A 25796-nucleotide genomic window follows, 5' to 3' on the forward strand; every position below is an offset into this window, starting at 1 on the left:
TTCAATCAGGTCGTTGCATGTATAAATAGTGCCTATATTAAAATTATTTTGTGGACAACACTTTCACACTGCAGTAAAATCAAACTAATGCAGTCATTGGGTTGCGTGCACACAGTGTGGTCTCCGCCATTTATAGAATTTATCACTGCCAGCACAGAAGAATGGGCGCCACGGTGGCTAGGAGATGTTAACTCGCTCGCCCGGTATGCAGGAGGTCGTTGGTTCAATCCCGAACCTGACGATGCCTACTCTATATTTGGAGTTTGCATGTTCTCTCTTCCCGTGGTTGTATGGATCTTTCTCCAGATGCTCCGGAGTTTTCGTTCCACATACAGAAACATGCGTTTAGAGCATTTGGCTGCTATAAATGTTCATACAATAAGCCACTTCGTTGATCTATCATTTGTGGCCAGGTCGCTTCTGAAAAAAAGCTATATACAGCTCGGTGGGCCTTACCTGGTAAAATTTAATAAAAAATAACTTGCCTATCGATAACATTCTCCGCAAAAGATAATAATACATTAGCCTTTGGCTCAATATTGTATTGATAAACTGCAGGTAAAAATCAAGACGTTATGACACAATCTGAAATGGATAAAATTGATATATTACTGATAGCAGTAACCCGAAATTGTATTTTCCCATCTAACAAGAATGCCCTGCATCGTGTTTCTGATGGAAAGGACTCCTGTCCCAAATTACTTTAAACATATTCATGGACTGTCGACATTTTTCATTAAATGGCGAGACAGATTTTACAAATGTGCAGCTTGACGGAGTTATTGCACGAATTAAAACGCCTCGCCATCATCGTTGCTTGTACAACTTATCCTAAAAAAAAAAAACACATGCCATCAGAGAAAATGAAGTTTCACAGATTTGAGAAATGCTTCCCACGTCAAAACTAGTAAATGTTAACTGCACGAGACACATTTGCATAAACTCCATCTCACATTACCATACTTACAGCTCTTGCACTCTTAGCTCTCAATGCCTCGGGCTTGCTTACAGAGCCACGAAGGGCCTCTGAACTTTTTCAGTTTTGCCAGCAAGTCCACGGTGGGCTGTTCTGCCACCTTTCTCAAATATATATTTCTGATATTCCTGTTAAATCAGTGCCGTATCTTTTAAATCTATCAACTACCTCAAATTTCAGCGTGGCCGTCGATTATTTGACATATATATATTGACAGGGTCGCCCACGACCTCATCTGGCACTCGCTTCGATCCCATGGAGTCCCTGAAACCTACGTGCATTGGGTGCAACTCCTATACAAGAACGTCACCAGTGCAGTCAGCTGTGCAGTGGGCATATCACCGCCATTTCCCATCAGCGTTGGAGTGCACCAAGGATCGGCGCTGTCACCACTCCTGTTTATCCTGTGCCTGGACACGATCACTGCCGACCTGCACACGCCCCTGCACTGGTCAATTCTCTACGCGGATGACGTCCTCCTCTCAGATGAAGAGAGAGGAGAAGTGGAAAGACAAACGCGCCTGTGGAAGGAACGTTTGGACGAAAACGGGATGAGGTTCAACATCAAAAAGACGGAGTATATGGAGTGTGGCCCCCAAACCGACGGCACCATCAGTATTGACGGAGAAGATCTGAAGAAAGTGACGGACTTTAAGTACCTGGGCTCCACCATCAGCTCAGATGGTAGCATCACGACTGATGTGAGGTCACGAGTCAATGCGGCGTGGATGAAATGGAGGCAAGTCACCGGAGTCCTCTGTGATCGGAAAATCCCGGATAGGCTGAAGGGAAAAATATACAAGACCATCGTCCGACCGGTGGCACTCTATGGATCCGAGTGCTGGCCAGCCACAACTGTACACGAACAAGCTCTCCACACCATGGAGATGAGGATGCTCAGATGGAGCCTCGGGCTCACTCGATGGGATCGTGTCAGGAATGAAGACGTTCGGAAGCGACTTGGTGTGACCCCCATTGCGGACAAGATGCTTGAGGCAAGGCTTCGGTGGTACGGCCATGTGATGCGAAGTGAAGAGTCATCAGTGGCCAAGACTGCTGTGCGTATTGAGCCAGAGGGCCGCCGTCCACGCGGACGTCCGAAGAAGCGATGGATGGACCGAATAAAGGAAGACATGAAGACGGTCAACGCATCCCCTGAAGATGCCCTGGACCGAGCCAAATGGAGAAGACAATGCCGAAAAGCGGACCCTGCGCCACAGCGGGAACAACGCTAGGAAGAAGAAGATATTATTTTACACCATAGGTAGCCAACCGTGCTTATCGGGAGGTGCGGCAGAAGGACAACAAACTCAAAGCAACAAAGCAGTTCGAAAGAAATGAGTTTTAAATCTAGATTTAAAAGTGCATAGCTACAGTGGCTTCCTAATATCGGAGCCAAGGCTCATAGCTGTAATGTGACAAGGGATGAACAGCTCTTCAATGCTCATATGAGCAACGATATGACTTGCGCAATGAGCTGTTACGTATATACAAGACAAAGCCCCCCCCTCCCCCCTATAGCCTTAACAGACTGTTGGGGCAAGTGCTGTTAGCGAGCAGACCATGAAAGCCAGAACGGCACACGAGGGGGTGGGTGGCCAGCACCAAGCCCAGCCACCTTTGTCTCCCCAGTGGCGATATTTTTACGCACCGCACCAGATACTGATTTGAGGCCGAGTGGACCTAGGAGAGGCCCAGAACCGGTTCAGATAATCGTCACTGGTGTTGGCCGTGAGTGGGAATCGAACCCAGGTCGCCAGGTTCGTAGCCCAGCGTGCTAACCGCTGCACCACCACTCCCCACTACACAAAACACACAACCATAATAATATTCACTCTTCACCACAAACAGAGAGCCCAGCCATGCCCTCTCAAGCACTACTGAATCCCCACACGAATCCACCGCTCCCTCATTACCCTCCACCGACTCTCCCTCCGCCGCCCCCACACCACGCAGCAACGGAGGTAGAGAGGTCGCGGCAAGGTCAAACACAATTAATCAATCGTAAAATGAGAGTGCATTCTCAGTTGCTGAACAAGGCCGTGCTGTCAAAGAGGATGAAACATTGCGATCATACTTCATTCCCGCGTGGCAATACTTCTGAGCACCTGGGAATACTTCCGTGCAGCAAATTACACGAATCCTTTCACAGCGAAGACAGGCCGAGAATAATCATTTACAGTCATTCATCGTCAGCCGTGATCAATCTTTTCTGGATAAAGGTCTCCTCCCCGTGACCACAATTAGAAATTGCGATTAAAATAATTTACAAGAGGTGTAATTTGGTGTCCATCTAATGCAGCACTGTGCGGCGACTCCCCTTATCCGTGATCCCTCCCCGATGCATTGGAGGGGTTAACTCAATCCATGAATATTCATGGTACCCGCGTCTCTACTCTTCCACGTTCATCAGTGACACCGCACGGATAAGAGGAGTAAACCCCGAACGGTCCAGGCACTGATTCAACATTATCTGCATTTTTATCACAGCAGGTGCGATTGGATCCGATTTTCAATTTTCTGTCGATAGGACGATACGTTTGCTGATGATGCTGATGGCAACAATGATGATGACGATGATCAATCACGCTGATTTATCCAAGAATGCATCTCCAGTCTCAAGATATTGAGGAGGATCCAGCATTGCAATGTTTGACTATTTCCATTATGAGCAGGGAAGGAGGCAGGTGAACCAGTGGAGACGCAGGCATGCGAGGCATTAACCCTGAGAGTTCTACAGGTTCACTAACCCGCTTGCTGTACTGCCGTTTTCTCATCATTGAGCATAGGAATTCTATAAATCTGTCTCATCTCATCCACAGTGTCTAACCACCACAATACCGGACACAACCACTCGCTAACTCACACACCCACACACTCATTCACCCACCGACCCACTCACACACCCACTCGCACAAATACCAACAACCGCCATTCGCCACTAAGTGACGGTGACGTCACCATGGCGCTTGTGCCAGACCAGGTGCACTTTGAGGCCACGTGAAGTGTCGAAGGCTCGCTGACAGGAGGTCACGGGATAGACCAAGGTGCCATGGGTTGGCTGACTGAGATGACTGGTAGATTCACTGTGCAAACTTACTGCATTAAGCCGCCCGGCACTCCGCTTGTTGTTGTGAGCGTCGCTCCTCTGCTCTCCGTTGTTGCTGGAGGGCGACTGCTTCCAACTGCCCAGTAGCGTCTTTCACGAGCCTCCTCCATAGAGGCCGATCTTAACACTGCTGGTACCGGTTGTCGGTAAGTCCACTCAACTCCACATCCTCCCGTACCGCATCAGTTCATCTCTTCTCCAACGCATGTCGTTCACGTTTAGCCCCTCTGTGCGGCCAAACAGAAGCTCGTCTGGGCATGCGGTGGCTGGGCATGCGGGCTACATGACCCAGCCAACACAGCCTTGCCTGCCGGAGCAGCTCTCTGATAGGGAATATGTCCAGATGTTTCAAGGATTTGTGAGCTCCTCCCACAATCCAGCCTGGTTAAACCCAGGATGGATCCAAGGCAGGCCAGCCTGAATGTTTCTAACCGGCGCAGATTTTCCATGAGAGGGGTCCACGTTTCAAAAGCATAGAGAAGGGGGGGCATGACTGTGGCCGAAAATACCTGAAGCTTTGTGCGGAGTGACAGACCAAGTAGCTTCCAGACAACATTATGCAACCAATAAAAAGATATTGCCCGACTAATTCGGAGTGAGACCTCTGCTGTCAAACCGTAGATGGTCATAAGCACACAGTCCAGGTATGGGAAACTCTCCACTCTCTGCACAACTGCTCCATCACCATTGGGGAGCTGAGAAAGTGGAGTGTTAGATGGCACAAAATACCCAGGCAGGTGCTTAGTTTTGGTGGGGCTGATGATGGTAAGACCCCGCCTCTTAGTGGCACACTCCAGGTTCAGCAGCAGCGCCTCCAACTTCTCCTATGATTGAGCAGCAATCACCAGATTATTAGCATGCAGAACATGGTTGACCAATAGGGAGCCATCCCTCGACCACACCCGGGCATCGATCAGCCTCCCATTTTTTATGTACCAGATAGAAAATTCCTCCGGTACAGACATGGAAAGGTTCTCGAACTACATGATCAAAAATTATGTTAAATAATGTGGTAGCAAGAGGACATCCCTGTCACACCCCAAGGTGAACAGGGAATGGCTCTGACTCCTGGCCACATAGCTTTACCCAAACCTGCCCACCATCATGATTGCCCTTAATGATTGTGACCAGAGAGTCAGGGACTCGAAAGCACAAAACTGCCCTGGCCTGTTGATGGCATCATAGGCCTTGACCAGGTCAATAAAGCAGAGATGTAGATCTTGTTTGAATTACCTACACTCACGCACAAACCCACCGCACTGACCTCGGGGTCACGGCACGTTTTTTTAGAGACAAGGATTTGCGATGCATCTTCATGAGCATCCATCCGCTGGGCCCTCTTGTGTGGTCGCGTTAGACTTTGTCAATTACTCCGTAAGTAGCGCAGCCTAGACAATGCACTTGCGCTGCGCAAATGGCTGCATGATTGTACGCGCTTGTCCCACGAGATCGCATGCCTATTGGCTGCATTATTAACGGGGCTCCGTTAATTTTCCTTCTCAGAATAATTAAAATTCCATCGTTGCTTGGTATTAACCCACGAAGTTCTGCCCTCGTTACTAATGCGGTGCGGCATTGACCGGAAGATACGATGCGCCGCCCATGTCAACAGCGGACGTGAGAGATCCCGTGGTATTAAACGGGGAAGGGCAGGCCATTGTGTGCCAACGTCATGGTCCAAATTTTGCCAACATTGGGAAAAATGACACCGCCAAATACTCAATTGGCAAACGCATATCAATCGGTGCCTCCTGTTGTAAAACCCGGGCGGCCCCCTGCTGACAAAAATGCTGAGCCTGGGTGAGGCTTTTCTAGGTAAACAAGCGTAATAATAATTAGAATCTTCATCATCATAACCATTTAAATCCCACTGTGATCACAAGGCACACCTCAGGGGCACATCGCTTTAATGCTGTCATTGCATCAACGATGAATCCCCCGTTCATGATACGGACGACCGTGGCCCCATTACGGTCACTCACACCGCCACCCCTGCTGCTGCTGCTGCATCACATCAGGTGGAGGGGCTTATAATTGTGATGAGAAAGAAGAACTGAACACATCGGGTTTTTCCTCAGCCAATGTTATGATTCTCAATTCATTTTTGGTGACGCTTCACACAGTTTCAATTGGAAGGTCGTACCTAAATTCGCTAGATTTAGTCGTGAGAATTGCTCCTCAACTTACCTTTGAGCTGAAACAATAACCATTGACACGTGTCAATTTAATTTGTTTGGCTGTGTCGGGTGGCGGAGGGTCTAAAACGACAGAATTTTCTTGCCAGATCATTCGGATTAGCACGGCTGGCTACGTACGATGGTGCGAAAGAAGTTCTACATATGTGGCCTAACCCAAAATAATCTATGAATGATGTTGATATATGTGATGATAGACTGATCGCACGACTCGACGAGAAACCTTGGCTGACGTTAATTTATATTGAAGCTCAGCGACATCCAAACTCCTTGTATGTGATTCTACTCGAAGGCATCTGCACGAGGTGTTTACTACCTTGCTTGGTATACAGGGCGGCGTGGGTTCCATCCCAACCCTGACGCCTGGTGGAGCCTGCGTCTCTCCCTCTCCCCGTGCTCTTGTAAATTTTTCTCCGGGTCCTCCGGTTTTCCCTCCAAATTTAGAATCAACGTGCGTTCAGAGTGTTTGATTGCTATACATTTCCACGTGATGATATGCCCACATCGGCTGAGCTATCAATTGCAGCAATGTCGCTCCTGAAAAAGAGTTATTGTATACCTCACTGGGCCTTACCTGGTACAATAACAAAAATAGTTTGGGTTTTTAGTTGCATCTACACACTCCACTGAGCACATGTGCTCCTCGAGCATGGCCACAGATGCTGGTGGAGCGACGCTCATTTAAAAAATATGACAGCCAATTCCGTGGCTGCCTCTGAACCTAAGCTGAAAACATGTTTAGTTATGATGGTTTATGGCCAACACCCGATCCACAAATACCAAGGGGACGTCACAGCGAGACACTCCGCTGCTCCTGCCGCAGTTATCTCGCTTGACCACCTGAATGTGAAATTGTAGTCTTTGCTCTGCATCTACATCAGCAGCCGTAGGGAGGAAGAAGAAGATGGCCAACGCCTGAGGCATGAGCTAACTTGAGTCTTTCCTGAGTCTTGCTAAATATTTGACACCGCCCTTCCCCGTTGTGTTTGTCCACGCACAAGACGTAGCCTCGCACGTCCGCGGCTGCGCGTCCCATCGGGCAATGGGCACCTTCAGGCCCCCTTTTACCCTCACCGCGGGATTCCCCGTGGAAACATAAAAAATGCTGCACGCATGAAGCAATCGCAGGCTCTTGTGTGTGGTGACCTCCACATTGGACACTCATTACAATCAATTATACATGAAGGCGATGATGGTGATGATGGCAGCTACATGAGACATTGGCAAACATTAATAACGGTGGACAACCTCTAATCCACATGAGCATGGATTTTAAAAATGCAACAGCAATTACTGTGCGCATACATTTACCTTGAATCTACTATTATAGAGGTAACAAACACAATAACTCGGTTAAAAATGGGAAAAATATACCACTACCCCCACTGAGACTTTATCCTAATTGGGGAAAACACACGGTGCTGGGAAAATGGTTACCCGCTACACGAGATTACGAGCGTAGGTGAAAGGTGAACGCAACGGTGGGCGAAGGGAGTGGCGAACATCACGGCCATGACGTCCTAGCCGAAAGACTCATAGAAACCCAGAGACTCAGACAGAGACCCGTAGATCTGTCCTGACTATCTCATCACAACATCCCTTGGTCTCCGGACTCGTGGAAACCGCTCCGGTGCCGGTCACACCAATCAGACCTCCCCTGTCCTGAGCTCACGTCTCACTCAGCGGCCGCCGCTTTTGTCGAATCGTATCACGCCCGAGGAGTGAGAGGTACAACTGATGTAGAGAAAGAGGCGGTGCACAGTCCAAGTGTAAGCGTGACCTCAATGGGGCTCATCTCCATCGCTGCCTCCTCCCTCCGCCTGCCCCAGAAACCCGCTCCCCTTTATTAACCAAGCCCTTCCCCTGACCCTATCCCCCATCCCGCCTCAGCCTCATTACTCTCCCGCCCCGGCCTTGTACATCATCTTCATTCTATATCCTGCGCGGAATAAATCTCACTCCTCGTGATCGCTACGTCCTCCCCCATCCGTGGGTACTTGTTTTATCAACCCCTTCAGGAGGTGATGGGCTGAGTTGGCATCCAGCAAGGATCTTAATGCACGACTTCCTAATTCGCAAGTCAGGACGACTGCGGCGGTGCTGTCGACTTGGACACACTCAGGCACACATTATTAAACATTAACACCTCGATTACCGGTGTGTCAGAGTGGAGCAACGTGGGTAATAGAGTAAATAGCCGACCAAGTGTCTCAGCGGCAGAGCCAGCGGCTCCCAATCAGAAGGTTACGAGTTCAATCCTGGTTAGGGGATGACTCAGCCAATCATTCCTTTGGGAGGGATACAATTAATACCACGACATGCAATAGTCAAGTGGTTTTCCTATATTTAGACTCACCACCTCCATCAGCCTATGGGCTGTGCAGACCAATAAATCGTATCCAACTATCAATGGGAGCCTAGCTATGCATTAAAACGAAACGATATTTTATTGTACCAGGTAAGGCCCGCTGAGATGTGTAGGAGCTCTTTGTCGAACCGACCTGGCCACGAACAATAACCCAACGATGTGGCTTATCATGTGGACATGTATAGCAGCCAAATACTCGAAACGCACGTTGATTCTAAATGTGGAGGGGAAACCAGAGGACCCGGAGAACAATCAATGCCACCACAGGAAAAAGGACATGTAAACTGCACATATACAGGCGTCAGGGTCGGGATCGAGCCCACGACCTCCTGTATACCAGGCGATGTAATTAACATCTCCTAGCCACCATGGCGCATAATGCTCCACATTGGTACGTAACCAGTTGTTTATGATATTGTGTTTTTGCCCTACCATGAAAATGGAGTTTTCTTGCCAAAAACAACTGGTAAACACAGTAGCATTTGTTTTACAAGGCACACTGCTGATGAGATATCGAAGGTAGAAACTGGCTGAGAATTCGTTATTTGCACAAATGCCTAAAGGCTGATGAAAAGTTACATTGAGGTTTTTTTTTAAACAAAGTGATGTTCTGCTCAATAAGCAGCGTCTCCGAACACAATGAGCTGCATATAACATGTCAAGGAAAAATCTTGATTAGAAGCTTTCGTGACTGCAGGAATCCATACTCTTTGGTTCTTTCGGTAAAATCACGTAGGTAGAGAAAGAAAACAAAATAAAAATAATATATATTATAATATATATGATAAATAATATATTATTTTTCTTTTGTTTTCTTTTTCTACCTACGTGACTTTAGCGAAAAAACCAAAGAGTATGTCAATCAAAGTCTACGAAGAAATCCTAAATTATTGAAAATGTCCGTAAGTAATTTTATATATGATGAAGTCAAAGTGATTTCCTACTGCTCAAATGAGCATTGAGGCGGTGCTCATCTGTTTAAAAGCCCAGAGCCAGTCGTGGACATTCCACATTGCTATGGCTGGTGTGAGAATTTTGTCACCAGTGGACAACCACTGCTGACGATCCCACAAAGTGGGACCTATTTTATAGACCCCAGAAGGATGATGGGCTGAGGCAGAATCAGAATCTTTATTTATGCTGAAGAAATCAGACGAGCTAGGAAGCTCTTCTTCACAGATGTCCAGTCGCAGTCAATCGCCAAACGGGAGTTGAACTCGCACCCTTCCGACTGCGAGCCACTCGCACTTTCCGCCGAGCCACCTGGGCGGATATTGATTGTATGTTGAGAGATAGATGGAAGTTATTTATTAGTTGAACAACACCGAGCGAGTGGGACACAAAAACAGGCTCCGACTGACACTTCGGCCAAACCACACGAGGGCCGACCCTGGCGCCTGCTGTGTGTTTGGAGTTTCCATGTTTCTCTCCCCACCGTGGTCACGTGGATTTTTTTCTCCAGTTTTTCCCTCCACATTTAGAAACGTGCATTTCGACTGTTGAGATGATTTTGCTGCTATCATTTGTGGCCAGGTCGCTTTTGAAAAATAAGTTAATACCTCAATGGGCTTTGTCTGGTAGGATGGGGATGGTTTAGTTGTTTGTGTTTAGGTGATTTGTTTAGCTTTCATGCACTTTGCACTACTATCGTGTTTGTGTATTGTTTGTTGTTGTAAGGTTCTTAACTGCCCCGACTGGACATCTGTGAAAAAGAGCTTTACAGCTCATCGGATTCCTCCAGAATAAATCAATATTCCGATGATTCTGAACCCGATTTCGGGCCGCACGTGCCAGGCGGCGCTGCCACAGTGCGACGACGCCTCGCAAATACGTCCCTCTGCCCCGCAACAATCGGAACGCAAAATGCCTTCTAACAATGGCAATTACTTAGTACATCCAGAGCGGCCTGAGAGACTGCACCATTCCATTAGCGCGCTGGCACATGCCGTGAACCGTGTGCAGTTTAAATCGAACGGCACATCGCGGGAGCCGAGGACGCGCACGCACGTGCACCCAGCGAGCCGCCCTGGCGCATCTGTCCTCTGGGCCTGCTGCTTTGTGTGCGCACGGTGTGCAGGTCCTCCCCACGACACACAGACAAAGATCCCCCCTATAGCATTCAGCAGACTGTTGCGGCAAGTGTTGTTAGCGAGCACCTACGAAGGCCGGCACTGCACGAGCGGGCAACACTACGCCCGGCCGCCTTTGTCTCTCCAGTTGTTTACCCACCACACCGGTTACTCCTTTCAGGCAGAGTCGACCTAGGGGAAGCCCAGGAGCGGTTCAGATAATCGTCGCTGGTGTTGGTCGTGAGCGGGAATCGAACTCGGGCGCCGGGTTCGTAGCGCAGCGCGCTAACCGCTGCACTACCGCTCCCCACAAACGCACACACAAAACCAAACCAACCCTCAAGCAGCAAATGAGTCGAGGGAACAGGAGCCCAGTGGAGTCGAGAAGGCCGAGGCTCTGCGGGATTGTTCTAAGGACACCACAGAGCCTTGCAGATAAAAAAAAACACACTACCTTAACATGTTGGATTTTGCAGCCACTAACCATGATTCATCGTCGACCGTTGAGTTGGGGCCACGTAATGATCCAGCCCAATTGTTTTTTGCCGCGAAAACCTCCACCGCCCCACACATACAGCCAAACCACCGCAATCGTCACGCGGTGCACGAGTGTTTAACGCGCCGTGGCGACTGTTTCAGCTCACTCACCGGCGAGTTGAAGACGAACCCTCATGGCCTCATTGAGCAGCTAAGACTATTCTCTTGAAACTCCGCACGCATCGTCAGCCACGCTCACTGGAGGTGGGTTTGGCTGTTCTTCAACTCACGGTTGTACAGCACGTGACATTTGCATTAGTTTGGGCTATGTCGGGTGGTGGAGGGTTTCATGACGATAATGGCCTCGGCCAAAAATCAATCACGCACTGCCACGAGTAATTTTACTCCGCGATCTCTTTCATTACAAACATGACTAAAAACTAAGCATTGCGGAAAACTTCAAGATGTTTCTATTAAACGCCATGTACGTGTGCGCGTAACGCCGTGTACGTGTGCGCGTAACGCCGTGTACGTTGAAATACCTTTAGAAACTTCGTGTCGCCACAATAATCAGCATCTGAAATGGCAAACAGACGCGAGATCAGTCTAATTTTATTTCAATTTAATCAATTATTTCTCTTGGCAAATCCCTCGAGATGGAACATCTCGGGTGCAAGGGTGTGCGGCGTATCAACGCACGTGCGCACGCACGCACACGTAGCGCTAACACACGCTGCGCAAACAAACCTCCACAAGCCTGGGTGGGTCTAAACGCTGCCATTTCTCGAAACTGCAAACAATAATCTGAGGGTCCATCCCAAAGTGAACCGCAAGAACATTGCATCCATTCCCACCGGAGCAAAATTTGCTGTACTACAATGTGAACACGACGAATGCCAGCGGAAACCACAGTCCCACAATTTACACCAGAGGTCCGTTAAGCACAGCTGGCATGCAGGTCATCATGCGCACATATATGAACACGAGACGCCACGGTGGCGGAGTGCTATCTCCCTCGCCTGGTATACACAAGGGGTCGTGCGTTCAACCCTGACCCTGACGTCTGTAGATGTGGAGTTTCCGTGTCTCTCTCTCCGTGGTCACGTGGATTTTTCTGCGGGTCTTCCGGTTTTCCCTTGACATTTAGAAACATGCGCTTCAGAGTATTTGGCTGAGATATATTTCCACGTGATAAGCCACTTCGTTGAGCTATAATTTGCGATAGCCAGGTCGCCTCTGAAAAAGAGCTACATAGCTTACTGAACCTTAGCTGGTAAAATAAAAAATATTTTTTTAATATATACAAATATCAGAGAGGGTATAAATCACACAATAAAGTTTGTTGATATTCTGAACATAATCCTGAACCATGGCAATCCACCAATTCACTGCGCGTGGAGGGTGGAGAGTGGATTGTTGCATGGCCGCTAATCAGGCGAGTCCAGGAAGCTCGTGGGTTGGATCTCGACCCTAACGACGCCTGCTGCTGTCTATTTGGAGTTTGCATGTCTCGCTCTCCCCGTGGTCGCATGGGTTTTCTCTTCGGGTCCACCGGTTTTTCCCTCCACATTTAGAATCAACATCACGCATTTAAGAGTATTTGGCAGCGACACATCTCCACGCGATAAGCCGCTTCGTTGAACTGTCATTTGTGGCAAAGTCGCTACTGAAAAAGAGCTACATAGCTCAGTGGGCCTTACCTGGTAAAATAAATAGTAATAGTTGTAGAGTAATAGTTAAATAGCTCGGCAGCCGTACAGCCATTCCCGTTTGAGCAAACATCGCCATGAGCATCGCCATGAGAGTCACCATGAGCATAACCATGAACATCACCATGAGCATAACGATGAGGATAACCGCGAGCATCACCATGAACATCGCCATGAGCCGATAGGAGCACGGCAGGGGCTAGCCACGCATCTGCCACAGGCAGGCTGTTGTTACAGGAGACGCAGCGGCGCGCGTTTGTCACCGATCGTCTGCTAGGGTAACGTCATTTTGGCAGTGTTATTTTCAATGGAAAGATGGAGAAACCCGCGACGAGGTCAAGCAGCTTGGGAAGCGTTTGGATCCACCAAACTCCCCGCGACGCCGCGTCCAGGCACGCTCCGCTGCGACGCGAACCATCCCCTTACGTCATCGTTTGGCGGCGTCCTGGGACCCCGGTCTTAGGATCTGCGTGACCCACCAACCCCTGCCTCGGCACGCTGGATCACCGGTGTTCGCAAGCACCACGCCATTGTATTTCATGCCTTCTCGCACAGATCTGACACCTAGTGTGTGTCCGTCATGTGTCTGAAAGTCCACTTTGAACATGGTACACCTTGTCAGCCGCTGGTAATGCTTGCTGAGGTTTGCTATCGCTATTGGATGTCTACCAGCCCCCCCCCCCCCGCCCGAATAGACTCAGCCTTAAATGAAAACCAGGTACAGTGTATAATTATCGTCATCATCATTACTGGGCATGGTGCTGGCCACACCACCCTCTCATGCACCGCACTAGTCTTCAGAGGTCCTCGCTAACAGCACTTGCCCCCCCCAAACCGTATGGCTATGCGGATGATCTGTCTTTGTCTGCGTGTGTTTCTGTGTTGAATTGTGGGGGTGTGGGGTGGCCTTCACACACATTTCGTCTTCACGACACTTCTGATCCAGTTAATTTAAAACCCAACATTTTTTTTTAAAACCCAAAAACCATGCAGAGCCAGGGGTTATAAAAGGCTTTGCCCATCACATTGATATACTTGAAATGTGATTTGCAATGTTTGATATCCACAATCAAAGCCGGGATTTTGGCAGCGCTGCCACCGCGTTCGTACAATGGTGGCAATGGGCCTCCTGGAGCCGTCTGGCCAGCAAGGAGGCGGCGGTGTCTCGGCCACACGACGACTTAAAGTTCCCCCCCCCGTCGCCCCCCCCCTCCCCCCCTCGCCCTCCCCCCCCCTCCCCCCCCCCCCCTCCCCCCTCCCCCCCCCCCCCCCCTCCCCCCCTCGCCCTCCCCCCCCCTCCCTCCCCCCCCTCGCCCTCCCCCCCCCCTCCCCCTCCCCCCGCCCCCCCCCCGCGCCCCCCCCCCCCCTCGCCCCCCCCCCCCACCCCCCCCCCTCGCTCTCCCCCCCTCGCTCTCCCCCCCCTCTCGCCCCCACCCCCTCGCCCCCCACCCCCTCGCTCTCCCCCCTCACTCCCTCCCCCCCTCCCTCTCCCCCTCGACCCACACCGCAGAGCAGTGTGCAGCTGCACGAGGACATTCACTTAGATCTCATCCGCACATCCGAGTGTGGCCCTTGAAAAGGACATGAAACCGACTGTCAATCACTCCAGTTTCACGCATCATATGATACCAGACTGTAAACGTACGAACTGCCCGCAACGATTATTGGGGACGACGTGTAAAATGGTCACGAGTCCGTTAATAAATTAGACCACTACGCCCATTCACAAGCTCTCGCCTCCGTCATCGGGAAGTGGAATGTCCCCCTCGTGCGTTCGGGGCTGCGAGCAGGAGACAAGCACGGCCCTCAACGCTCACGTCAGCAGAAGCACATCGCCGTACATCGTAATGTCAGCCGGGTCCATTAAACACAGCAGCCACTGTGAGCCTGTTAGAATGGCGTCGCTGTGTGTATTTAAGACATAAATCACGTAGGATGACTGGCGCCAGGGGGCTAATAATCTGGCAATTGGGTCGCTTCGGGGTCCAATGTCAGTGCCGGTGCCCTGAGGTTGATGTCTCAGGCTCCTCCTGAGGTTGATGTCTCAGGCTCCTCCTGAGGTTGATGTCTCAGGCTCCTCCTGAGGTCGATGTCTCAGGCTCCTCCTGAGGTCGATGTCTCAGGCTCCTCCTGAGGTGCGCCCCAGACTGTCGCGAGCAGGCTGATCGCGGCTGACTGCGCGTGACCAAGTAGACGTCGCGATGCCTTCGCCCAATTGGTGGTGGGAGGTTTCCGCTTTGCCGAGCACAGGCCCCCAGGGAACCAAAAACGCGAATTGGGGCACTCGCGGGCCACAGTCCCTTCGCTGGCATCTGTGGCCCCAGGCCAAAGCCCCCGTCCGGGTGTGGGGGTCGCAACCCTCGGTCTGTCCGGGTCCACGTTGAGGGCCCGCACTGTGCGGGGATGCCGTGCGGGAGGCTGCCCCGCGGGGGCCGGCCACATGTCCTCTATGCCGTTCATCACACCTCTCTCTGCTGAGCTGTGTACAACATGGCGGCAAGGAAAGTAAATATATATGTACTGGTAGAAATCGAAAATGTTTGAACGTAATTTTAAATGTGAAGTCAAAATGACTTCCTGCTACGAATGGGCATTGAGGCGGTGCTCATCTCCTGTTGCGACACGGAGCCAGTGGTGGAAGTTCCACATTCCTATGGCGGAGCGACTCTCCATAGGACAACAACGGGACATCCGTGAAAGAGCTTCAGAGCTCATCGGATTCCTTCTGCAGTCTAAATCAAAATTCGGATTCATTGTTGGCTTCCCCTCAGAGCGTTAGACTCGTTTCATCGACTCCAGAGGACCGGTGGGCAGAGTGAACGCCCAAACTGAATATGAGCGACGCAGCCAGTTCAACAGACGACAAACCCGAGTCAGTTGGGAGCAGCAGAGCAGAATGTTTGCATTAAATATACAGAATCTGCTGCGGCTCCTGCATGGCGACCAACCGTCATGTAAGACACAATCCAAAGCCTGCTTATGCCTATTTAATGCGGGCACCCCGAAACAAAAACACGCTAAATGTTAAAAGGTTCACTTTCAACCTTTCCGAATGCCTTTCTCCTGCCCCGAACACGACTCCTCTCTCTCCGCACAGTCGCGAACCGCTCCAGCCGGCAACCTCCAACCAATCTTCCCAAGTGGGAAGTTGAGAAGGCAACCTCCAGCCTTCTCAAGAGGACGGTCTTTTAAGTTTCCTCTCGTTGCTCATGCAAATTGCATTTCAAAACAGCCGCTGCACAATTTGTAAATGTGCACGGGAAACCAGAGACAAGCAGAAAGACTGCCAGAACCAGTGAAAAGAATATGCCTAAGTTCTGTGGGCCTACATTGGGACGTCTGGCTAACTCCATTATAGATGCGGGGAGGAAAAGGAGTACCTGGACAAAACCTGGGCGTGTGAGGAGAGTTAATGCTCAACTCCGCGTAAAGATAGAATACAGATGGAAATGAACCCACTTTCAGCACTGGCATCATGACACCCTGGCAAGCCAGGAGGTGGCGGCCTCAGTGCCCACGAGTAGGGAGAGTTGCAAGTGTCTGTGTGCGATCCACCAACCCTCGCTACCTCCACGGTGTTGCATTCAGGCCACGCGCAGCAGCGCAGGCTCCTCCAGTGGCACGCCGGCCATTTATAGCCCCTGACCTCTGGTCCCATCCAATCACAATAGGCATTTCATTTACCCAGCATGCCACACTCAAACCAACGGTGGTGAAAACTCATTTATTTACTGACCCTACCTGGGTGCCGAACCAATTATTCCATTGCTCAGTCCACAATTCATTTTGTCAGCGATCAGCTCCTAAAGCCCTCTTTCTGGGGGAGCCTGGATTTCCGGCCTGCGATCCATGTCGAGACGTCCTGGGAGAGTGCAGTCCGAGGACAAGGCTGGACAGGAATACCAAAAACCACGACTCGCCAGCGAGTTGTAAAATAATACTCACGACCAAATGCAGGTAGGCGGCATTTCGTTTGGACGCTACGCTCAGCGTCTTCAGGACAGGAGGCACGAGAGTCAGAATAAAATCCAGGAATTACTCTTTGGTTCTTTCGGTAAAGTCACGTAGAAAATCAAATCAAATAATAATAGAATACGATGTTTCGGTTGCAACGCAAGCAACCATCATCAGGTAAGAATGAATGATAAAACACAGACACGGGAACAGCACAGGCAGACACACATGCAGAGAGAGACACACACAAAGACACACCGAGCGAGACACTCACCAAGACAAACAGAAGGACAACGACTCTGTGCCGAGGCCTTAAATAGAGAGAGGGGGGAGGGGCCGGGGCAGAGAGAGGTCTGGGGAGGCGGGACCAGCAGACAGACGAGGGGACAAGGAGGGAGCAGTGTGGAATTCCGGACCACAGTGGCCGGAGGAGAGGCAATGGTTTAGAGCAAGAAAATGGAAAGTTTGAGAAAGCAAATTTAGTAAAATTAAGAAGTGTAATGCAATGCAACACAGAGGGTCGAATAATACACAGTTAAAGCATAGCCTGCTTAACGTTCTTCCAAAGATTGCTAAATTAGAAGTAAAGTGTGATAAAACACAGACACGGAAACAACATAGGCAGACCCACAAGCAGAAAGAGACAAACAGTTTAATGTCGCGAAAGCTTAGAATCTAGTTTAAAATCCAGGAAGCCAACTCGCAGGCGTGAGCTGGGACGATGGCAGTGTCAGGTAGTGAAGGGCCCTTACAACACATATTTGACCAGATCATTAAGTGGACAAACCCAAAAATAAATAACATTTCGGACCCCTTTGGTCACCGTAAATATGGTCATAAAATGGGCTCCTTTTGCCATCCCAAGATATATTTCCAGACCCTTTCATGAACATTGTGATCACTCATTTATGCAATTGGATTGTCCGGTCCTCAAGTCCTTCTCACCGAACACAAGGTGCGTTCACTGCTTCCATCTTCTCGCTGGCTCAAGAGACCATCTCTGTGCCTTTGCACGTGGAGATTGCTCGAATTCTTTAATGGAGGCCAGCTACGGGGCAAAGCATGGCTTTTTTTTCCATTCAACAAAATCAATCACAAATCTCCCTCTGCAATGTTGTAGGCAAACACAATTGGTTTGCACAAAAGAAATCGAACAATTTATTTCATGTCTGCTTATGATTACGTTCATATTAAGGCTACGAAAAATGTGCACTGATAACCTCGTAAGAGGATTTGAGCTATGCCAGCTTTTCATTCCAAGAATTTGACAAGCTTAAAAACAGGTAAATGAAGAAACCCACGTTCACTCACTAGCTGGGCGTATACGATACTGCGATGGCGGTTGGTCAAGAACGTCGGCCGAACGAACGGTAAGAACCCCGCGTGCCGTGCATGTCTCTCGCAAAAGGCCGCCCCCCGAAGTCTCCAGAGGCTTTCCCTGAAAGGGGTCCCCCCACACTGGGGTAAAAGCGCAGCCCCTGCAACCGCTTTGCTCACGCGGCTGCTGGTGGAGAAGGGGCCTTCTCCTTCACCAGCGGCAGCGGCGTTCTCAAAGGTTTGTTCTACTCATCTACGTTGACCACAGCCGTGCGCACGGCTTTGTGGGAAAGTGGCACCCTGCAGAAGCTAGCTGCGTTGTGTCAACTGGCGCGCCAGGAGACTGAACCAGTGACCTCTTGTGTGTGCGCTGCTGACCACTGCACCACGGCACCACCTTCCTACATTGGGGATGTTCGGCCAATTCCTTTCTGTGTCCTGGCCAGAGGAAAAAAAAAGCAACAATTATTTGGACAACTCGCTGTACGCCGACGTATTCAAAATGTTACCACGATTACTCGGCAAAGGCAGATTTACTCATAAAAATGAAGTGTCTTTTATTTTTTTTACAAATGAAGTTTACGCAGCACGTGGCACCAATAGCGAAACGGAATGTGAATCCCGCACGTGCAACGACACAAGACAGGGTACAACCATTGGACCACCGTCGCTGCGACCGGTTAAACAGGACACAAAGGGGTGGCCGTGGAGAGCGTGCCGGGCAAGAAAAACCCCCAGAGCACGCAGACGCACGATTTGCGCAGCTGCCTTCGTGCGAGTGGGTGGACCCTGCACGGCTCTCACAGCCAAGAGCGCAGCATGACGGCCGGGTCGCGGCAGGCTTCACAAAGACAAAGACGAAGCTCACCACCGCCCCCCCTCCCCCGTGTAGCCTCAACTGACTGCTCGGACAAGTGCTGTTTGGCGAGTAGCACCTTTGAAGGCCGGCACGGCACACAAGGGGGTGGGTGGCCAGCACCACGCCCGGCCGCCTTTGTCTTCCCAGTGGCGATGTTTACACACCGCACTCCTTTTGAGGCTGAGTCGACCTAGGGGAGATCCAGGACTCGTTCAGGCAAACGTCACTGGTGTTGGCTATGAGCGGGAATCAAACCCGGGTCGCCGGGTTCATAGCGCAGCACTTTAACTGCTGCACTACTGCTCTTAATCAGCATTGCTGACGACATTCGTGAAGGTTAGGTTCTTGAAAATCAGCACGAAAGTAGAATTCGCGAATTTACATAGTTTGTCTATGTGGGCGGAAAATAACTAAACTATAAACTATTTTTTTATTTTACCAGGTAAGGCCCACTGAGCTATACAGCTCTTTTTCAGAAGCACCCTGGCCAGAAATAATAGGTCAATGAAGTGGCTTATCACGTGGAAATTTATAGCAGCCAAATTACTCTAAATGGGTCTTTTTAAATCTGGAGGGAAAAACCGGAGGACCCAGAGAAAAACCCACGTCACCACGGGGAGAACATGGAAACTCCAAATATACCGGCGTCAGTGTCGGGGTCGACCCCATGACCGGCTGTATTCCAGGCGAGGTCGCCCAGCTCACCCCCCACTGGCAGACTCATGTCCCAGATCACTGTGCAAATGAGACTCATCCTGGTCTCTTTGGGTTTCATCTGATTGAACAAAATAAACTTGAAACTTGACTATCGTTTTTACTATTTACATTTTACGTCAACTGAGAAAAGCACGTAGGTGAACGCAACGTTTTAAAATGTTTATAACCGTGTCGTTACACATTTGCTTTGCACGACGGCATGTTCCATCTCAAAGGATTTGATGGGCGAAATTTTGAAACTCATAAAATACAAAAATAAAAAAACACCTAAATGAGTCCGGACGTCAGTAAAATTGGAGTCAGGTTTGAACAATGATGAGCGTCAATAAATCCTTGCGTGCATTTTGCCAGTTCTAGCCAACACCGAACGGCGCTCCGTAGCTGGAGCGAGGGGGGCGAGCAGCATAGCGCCAGCAGGAGAGAGGCCATTCCTCGCCACTCACGTAGCGTCTCGTTCATCGGCCGCGATGCAACACGGAGAGCTGCTCGAAAGGGTTGATGCTATCAGCGAACTGAGCCCGGCAAAGCCTACAAGGCAGAAACCATGGATGATGATGATAACGCCCAATCTGAACACAAAAACTCTAATCGTGGTAGCTACACCGAGAAATAATTCAGCATCGTTTCTTTTTACAGCTTCCTAAAATATCAGAGCCGCGTTGGACAATGGCCAGGAAGTGACATCATTGGCTGTGGCCAAGCTACCTTCAAAAGTCTACCTCATGTGAGGCTCAAGGCCCTGCTCATAATCTGTAAATACGAGTCGGTGGTGTATTCGGTGTTCATATGGTGCGTAAGTCTGAAGGGCTGCACTGGAGCAAATAACACCACTCAGGAAGCCACTGGAGTGATGCACTTGTAAATTTTAATTTAAAATTCATTTCTTTAGAACTGCTTTTGATGTTTAGTTTGTTGGCCTTCCGCCGCACCTCCGATTAGCATGGTTGGCTAAGGGGGCGGTGCGAAATAAGATTAACATGCAGACATACATTGTGAAAGTGTCGCAGCCATTTGTTGAGCAGGTTGATATCATTTATCAGGCGACCTGCAGTTCTATCTTTCAGAGGTGCAGGCGGGCACAATCATTTGGCACGCATGTACGTTGAACTTCTTTCGCACCGTACGTAGACCACCGTGCTGATCGGAGGTGCGGGGAAAGGACAAAAAACTAAACACCAAAAGCAGTTCTAAAGAAATTGGTTTTCAATCTTAGATTTAAAAGTGCACAGCTTCAATGGCTTCCTAATATCGGAAGGAAGAGCGTTCCAGACAGCCGCAGAAGTGCTTCTGAGCGCGCGATGTTAATGTTCCCCCGTACCACCGAGTCACGTCTGATTATATTACTTCTACTTCCTAAATCGCTTTCTGATTGTTTGAAGCAAATAAAAGTACCTTTACAAACGAGCAAGCAACATCACTCTTTTTTTTTCTTGGGCAATCACTGAACGGTGTGGTGCTGCATTATGTATAAACACAACGCTCATGAATGGAGTTTGACAAAACATCCCAATATAGGACCCACAGAGCTTGGGCAACGGTTGTAACCGATTCTGACCGCCTTCCCCCTTGCCTGGTTTCCCGCGCCTCGTTCAAAAAAAGGCTGGGCACGTCACAAATCCTAGGGCGCTTTTATAAATATAAAAGTAAAAAAAGCATGAAATTGTAATTATTATTCTAATTTCACTTCTGTAATCAAATGAGGAAGTCAAAAACATTTTTAAAAAAACACACACGCACCCCGACAGGCATTAAATAATCCAAAACACCACCTCATTACGAACGCCAATGAATAGTTAATGGAAGCATGCAAGGGATGACCTAGAAAGGGGGCAACGCTGCGGATTGGATCGTTTCCAGGGCATGAGTTACAAGGGGGGGGGGGGGGGGCAAGATGGAGACAGCGGCTACAACATGTATCCCAGCAGCAGCAGCAGCAGCCACGTAATGGCTTATGGAAATGAGTGAATTATGAGCGCAAAATCACGGAAGGATTCCTTCTTTTTGAATCTCCAGATGCACCACCCCATCATCAATCACGTGGTTCAACCAAAAGGAAAAAACCCACCTGACCAATAGGGGCGGTGTCAACAAAGAAACGACTCGTGCCAAGTCGCCACCTTGGAATCCACAACAGGCGCCACTTCGCGCGGCTAATGGGCGGCGAGGAGGAGGCCTGTCACCCTCTCATTAAGCATCGGGGGCCGCCATCTCGGCCGAAACGCAACCCTGCCAGCGCACGCAAGCGTTGGGCCTGCCCCAGGAGCAACCATTTTTGTCCCCGCTGAATGGAATTTCCAGGGAATGGTTTTATCTCCCACCCTCCCCCCCAAACGAGAAGCGAGCGATACGTACGACGCGGATAATGGGAGCAGACGTGTCCTATTTGGACGAGGAGCGGGGTTGGGTTTGCGTTATATCAACATGTTAATAATGCATTAGGCAGACGCAAATAAATTTCATTTTGACAATTAAAGCTGACAATGGTTTATTAAAAATTCCAATTAAGCTCTAATAAAGTTCCAATTAGCTACATTAGGCACCGCATACAATGTCATTGAGGGTGACACGCAGCTTCCGTGAAAAATTACAACCTCCTGAATAACCGAGCAAGTCGGCGCTAAGTCGCAGCTCGCTTGGCTGTCGACACCACGGCGTGGTGCGCGCGAACCACTCCTGGCAGCCAGTGGAGCTACAAACTAAAACGAAACTATTCATTTATTTTTACCAGGTAAGGCCCAGAAGTGACCTGGCCACACAAACGATAATTCAACAAAAAGTGGCTCATCACGCGGACACTAAATATTCAGCAGCAGGCATCGTCAGGGTCGGGACCGAACCCAAGGACCCACGGCATTCCAGGCGGCGGGAGATAATATCTCCTCGCCACCAGCTGGGCAACAGCACACGCGCATCAATCCGTGCCGTCCTTGCCTGCAAGTTCACCGGCATTGGTTGAAGCCGGCCCGCCAAGCGCGACTCTGCCGACGAGAGACGCCGGACGTCGATACCCGTTCGCATTTTGTCGGCGACGACCCAAAACGCGCTGAAAAATAATCGCTCCCACAGGGACGCGTGGGCTACGGGATGCGTAAAAAACAATAAAACGTCTTGTAATGTTTATGCGGAGGGACAGATATGGGAAGAAGGGCGCATTGTGTGCTTTTATCTATTTCGTTATCCGTGGTGTGTGTCACTCTTGTCAATTGGCTTTTAAAGGAACACAAAGCAATTTAGATGTAACTGCAGGACAAGATTAAATGTGGCTATTTATTCAGGCTCAGCTTATCAGATTGCCACACAAGGTGGGGATAATAGTTAAGCCTGGTATTTAAAAAGATGTTTTTCGTATTTTCAACAGTGCACCGCAGAATAAACACGATTACACCGCAACGAGTCAGACTTCACGTGTCCATGAGTCGGCAACAAAACCCCTCGACACGCGGCGGTGACACTGCAGGGCTCCCTGGGGGGGGACACTGCAGGGCTCCCTGGGGGGACACTGCAGGGCTCCCTGGGGGGAGACACTGCAGGGCTCCCTGGGGGAGACACTGCGGGGCTCCCTGGGGAGACACTGCAGGGCTCCCTGGGGAGACACTGCAGGGCTCCCTGGGGGGAGACACTGCAGGGCTCCCTGGGGAGACACTGCAGGGCTCCCTGGGGGGAGACACTGCGGGGCTCCCTGGGGGAGACACTGCGGGGCTCCCTGGAGGGAGACACTGCAGGGCTCCCTGGGGGGAGACTGCAGGGCTCCCTGGGGAGACACTGCAGGGCTCCCTGGGGGGACACTGCAGGGCTCCCTGGGGAGACACTGCAGGGCTCCCTGGGGGAGACACTGCAGGGCTCCCTGGGGGGAGACACTGCAGGGCTCCCTGGGGGGAGACACTGCAGGGCTCCCTGGGGAGACACTGCAGGGCTCCCTGGGGAGACACTGCAGGGCTCCCAGGGGGGAGACACTGCAGGGCTCCCTGGGGAGACACTGCAGGGCTCCCTGGGGAGACACTGCAGGGCTCCCTGGGGAGACACTGCATGGCTCCCTGGGGAGACACTGCGGGGCTCCCTGGGGAGACACTGCGGGGCTCCCTGGGGAGACACTGCATGGCTCCCTGGGGAGACACTGCGGGGCTCCCTGGGGAGACACTGCGGGGCTCCCTGGGGGGTCACTGCAGGGCTCCCTGGGGAGACACTGCAGGGCTCCCTGGGGGGAGACACTGCAGGGCTCCCTGGGGAGACACTGCAGGGCTCCCTGGGGAGACACTGCAGGGCTCCCTGGGGAGACACTGCATGGCTCCCTGGGGAGACACTGCATGGCTCCCTGGGGAGACACTGCGGGGCTCCCTGGGGAGACACTGCGGGGCTCCCTGGGGAGACACTGCATGGCTCCCTGGGGAGACACTGCATGGCTCCCTGGGGAGACACTGCGGGGCTCCCTGGGGGGTCACTGCGGGGCTCCCTGGGGGGTCACTGCGGGGCTCCCTGGGGAGACACTGCGGGGCTCCCTGGGGAGACACTGCAGGGCTCCCTGGGGAGACACTGCAGGGCTCCCTGGGGAGACACTGCAGGGCTCCCTGGGGAGACACTGCAGGGCTCCCTGGGGAGACACTGCAGGGCTCCCTGGGGGGTCACTGCAGGGCTCCCTGGGGGGACACTGCAGGGCTCCCTGGGGGGTCACTGCAGGGCTCCCTGGGGAGACACTGCAGGGCTCCCTGGGGGGACACTGCAGGGCTCCCTGGGGGGTCACTGCAGGGCTCCCTGGGGGGACACTGCAGGGCTCCCTGGGGGGTCACTGCAGGGCTCCCTGGGGAGACACTGCAGGGCTCCCTGGGGAGACACTGCAGGGCTCCCTGGGGGGTCACTGCAGGGCTCCCTGGGGAGACACTGCAGGGCTCCCTGGGGGGACACTGCAGGGCTCCCTGGGGAGACACTGCAGGGCTCCCAGGGGAGACACTGCAGGGCTCCCTGGGGAGACACTGCAGGGCTCCCTGGGGAGACACTGCAGGGCTCCCTGGGGGGTCACTGCAGGGCTCCCTGGGGAGACACTGCAGGGCTCCCTGGGGAGACACTGCAGGGCTCCCTGGGGAGACACTGCAGGGCTCCCTGGGGAGACACTGCAGGGCTCCCTGGGGAGACACTGCGGGGCTCCCTGGGGAGACACTGCGGGGCTCCCTGGGGAGACACTGCGGGGCTCCCTGGGGAGACACTGCGGGGCTCCCTGGGGAGACACTGCGGGGCTCCCTGGGGAGACACTGCGGGGCTCCCTGGGGAGACACTGCAGGGCTCCCTGGGGGGTCACTGCAGGGCTCCCTGGGGGGTCACTGCAGGGCTCCCTGGGGAGACACTGCAGGGCTCCCTGAGGAGACACTGCAGGGCTCCCTGGGGGGTCACTGCAGGGCTCCCTGGGGGGTCACTGCGGGGCTCCCTGGGGGGGACACCGTGGTATGCGACTCACAGCGAGCAGCCCTGCCAAGTGTTTTTCACAGTCGGGGGGCCATGCTGCCAAGTGTTAGACCAGCACACAGCAACCAATACCCTGACAGGTATTGGTTGCTGTGTGCTGGTCTAACACTGTACGCCACACTGTACGTTTACTTTTGCTGTGGGAAGAAACCGGAGAACCCGGATGAATCCCACGCAGAACAGGGAGAGACGCGATACAAACCCCACGCAGAAAGGTGGTCGAGTCGGGAATCTAACCTAGGCACTTGTTGCTGTGTGGTGCGAGAGTTACTGCTGCACCCCCACCGCCCAACCCAAGCCTCTCGGCATCACCGCAGCCTCGCCGGCTCCGTCCACAATGCAGGGGCCAAGCTCACCTGCTCCACCGCACCATCAGTCACCGTACATTCGAGCAGACCGGCTCTTCATTTCCACTCAATTTCACTTCTCTTGTGGAAACCTCCATTGTTGGAGCAACCGATGTCTTAATTTTAAAAAAACCCCACTTTAAATGATTTGTGTGGAGATGTTTATCTTGATTAGTCAGGGGGCAGAGTAATGAAATGCTTGTAAATTTACTTCAGTGACGTTTTCACCGTCGCGAAAGGTTGTG

General features: G+C 51.4%; 1 protein-coding gene across 12 annotated transcripts in view; it reads right to left on the bottom strand.

The window, feature by feature from the left end:
- The window catches only part of FUT8 (fucosyltransferase 8), a 377522-nt gene that overhangs the window by 278969 nt on the left and 72757 nt on the right, over positions 1-25796 (bottom strand). For 11 of the 12 annotated variants that reach the window (XM_061568643.1, XM_061568644.1, XM_061568641.1 and 8 more), the window contains exon 3: positions 11737-11771. The exons of the other annotated variant lie outside the window; for it this stretch is intronic. The gene's annotated coding sequence lies outside the window, so the exon portion shown is untranslated. The remainder of the gene's footprint in view (positions 1-11736; positions 11772-25796) is intronic. 12 annotated transcript variants of the gene reach the window in all.

The sequence above is a fragment of the Lethenteron reissneri genome, chromosome 41, assembly GCF_015708825.2.
Source record: "Lethenteron reissneri isolate LAM-NWPU_2019-01 chromosome 41, ASM1570882v1, whole genome shotgun sequence".
NCBI classification, from domain to species: domain Eukaryota; kingdom Metazoa; phylum Chordata; class Hyperoartia; order Petromyzontiformes; family Petromyzontidae; genus Lethenteron; species Lethenteron reissneri.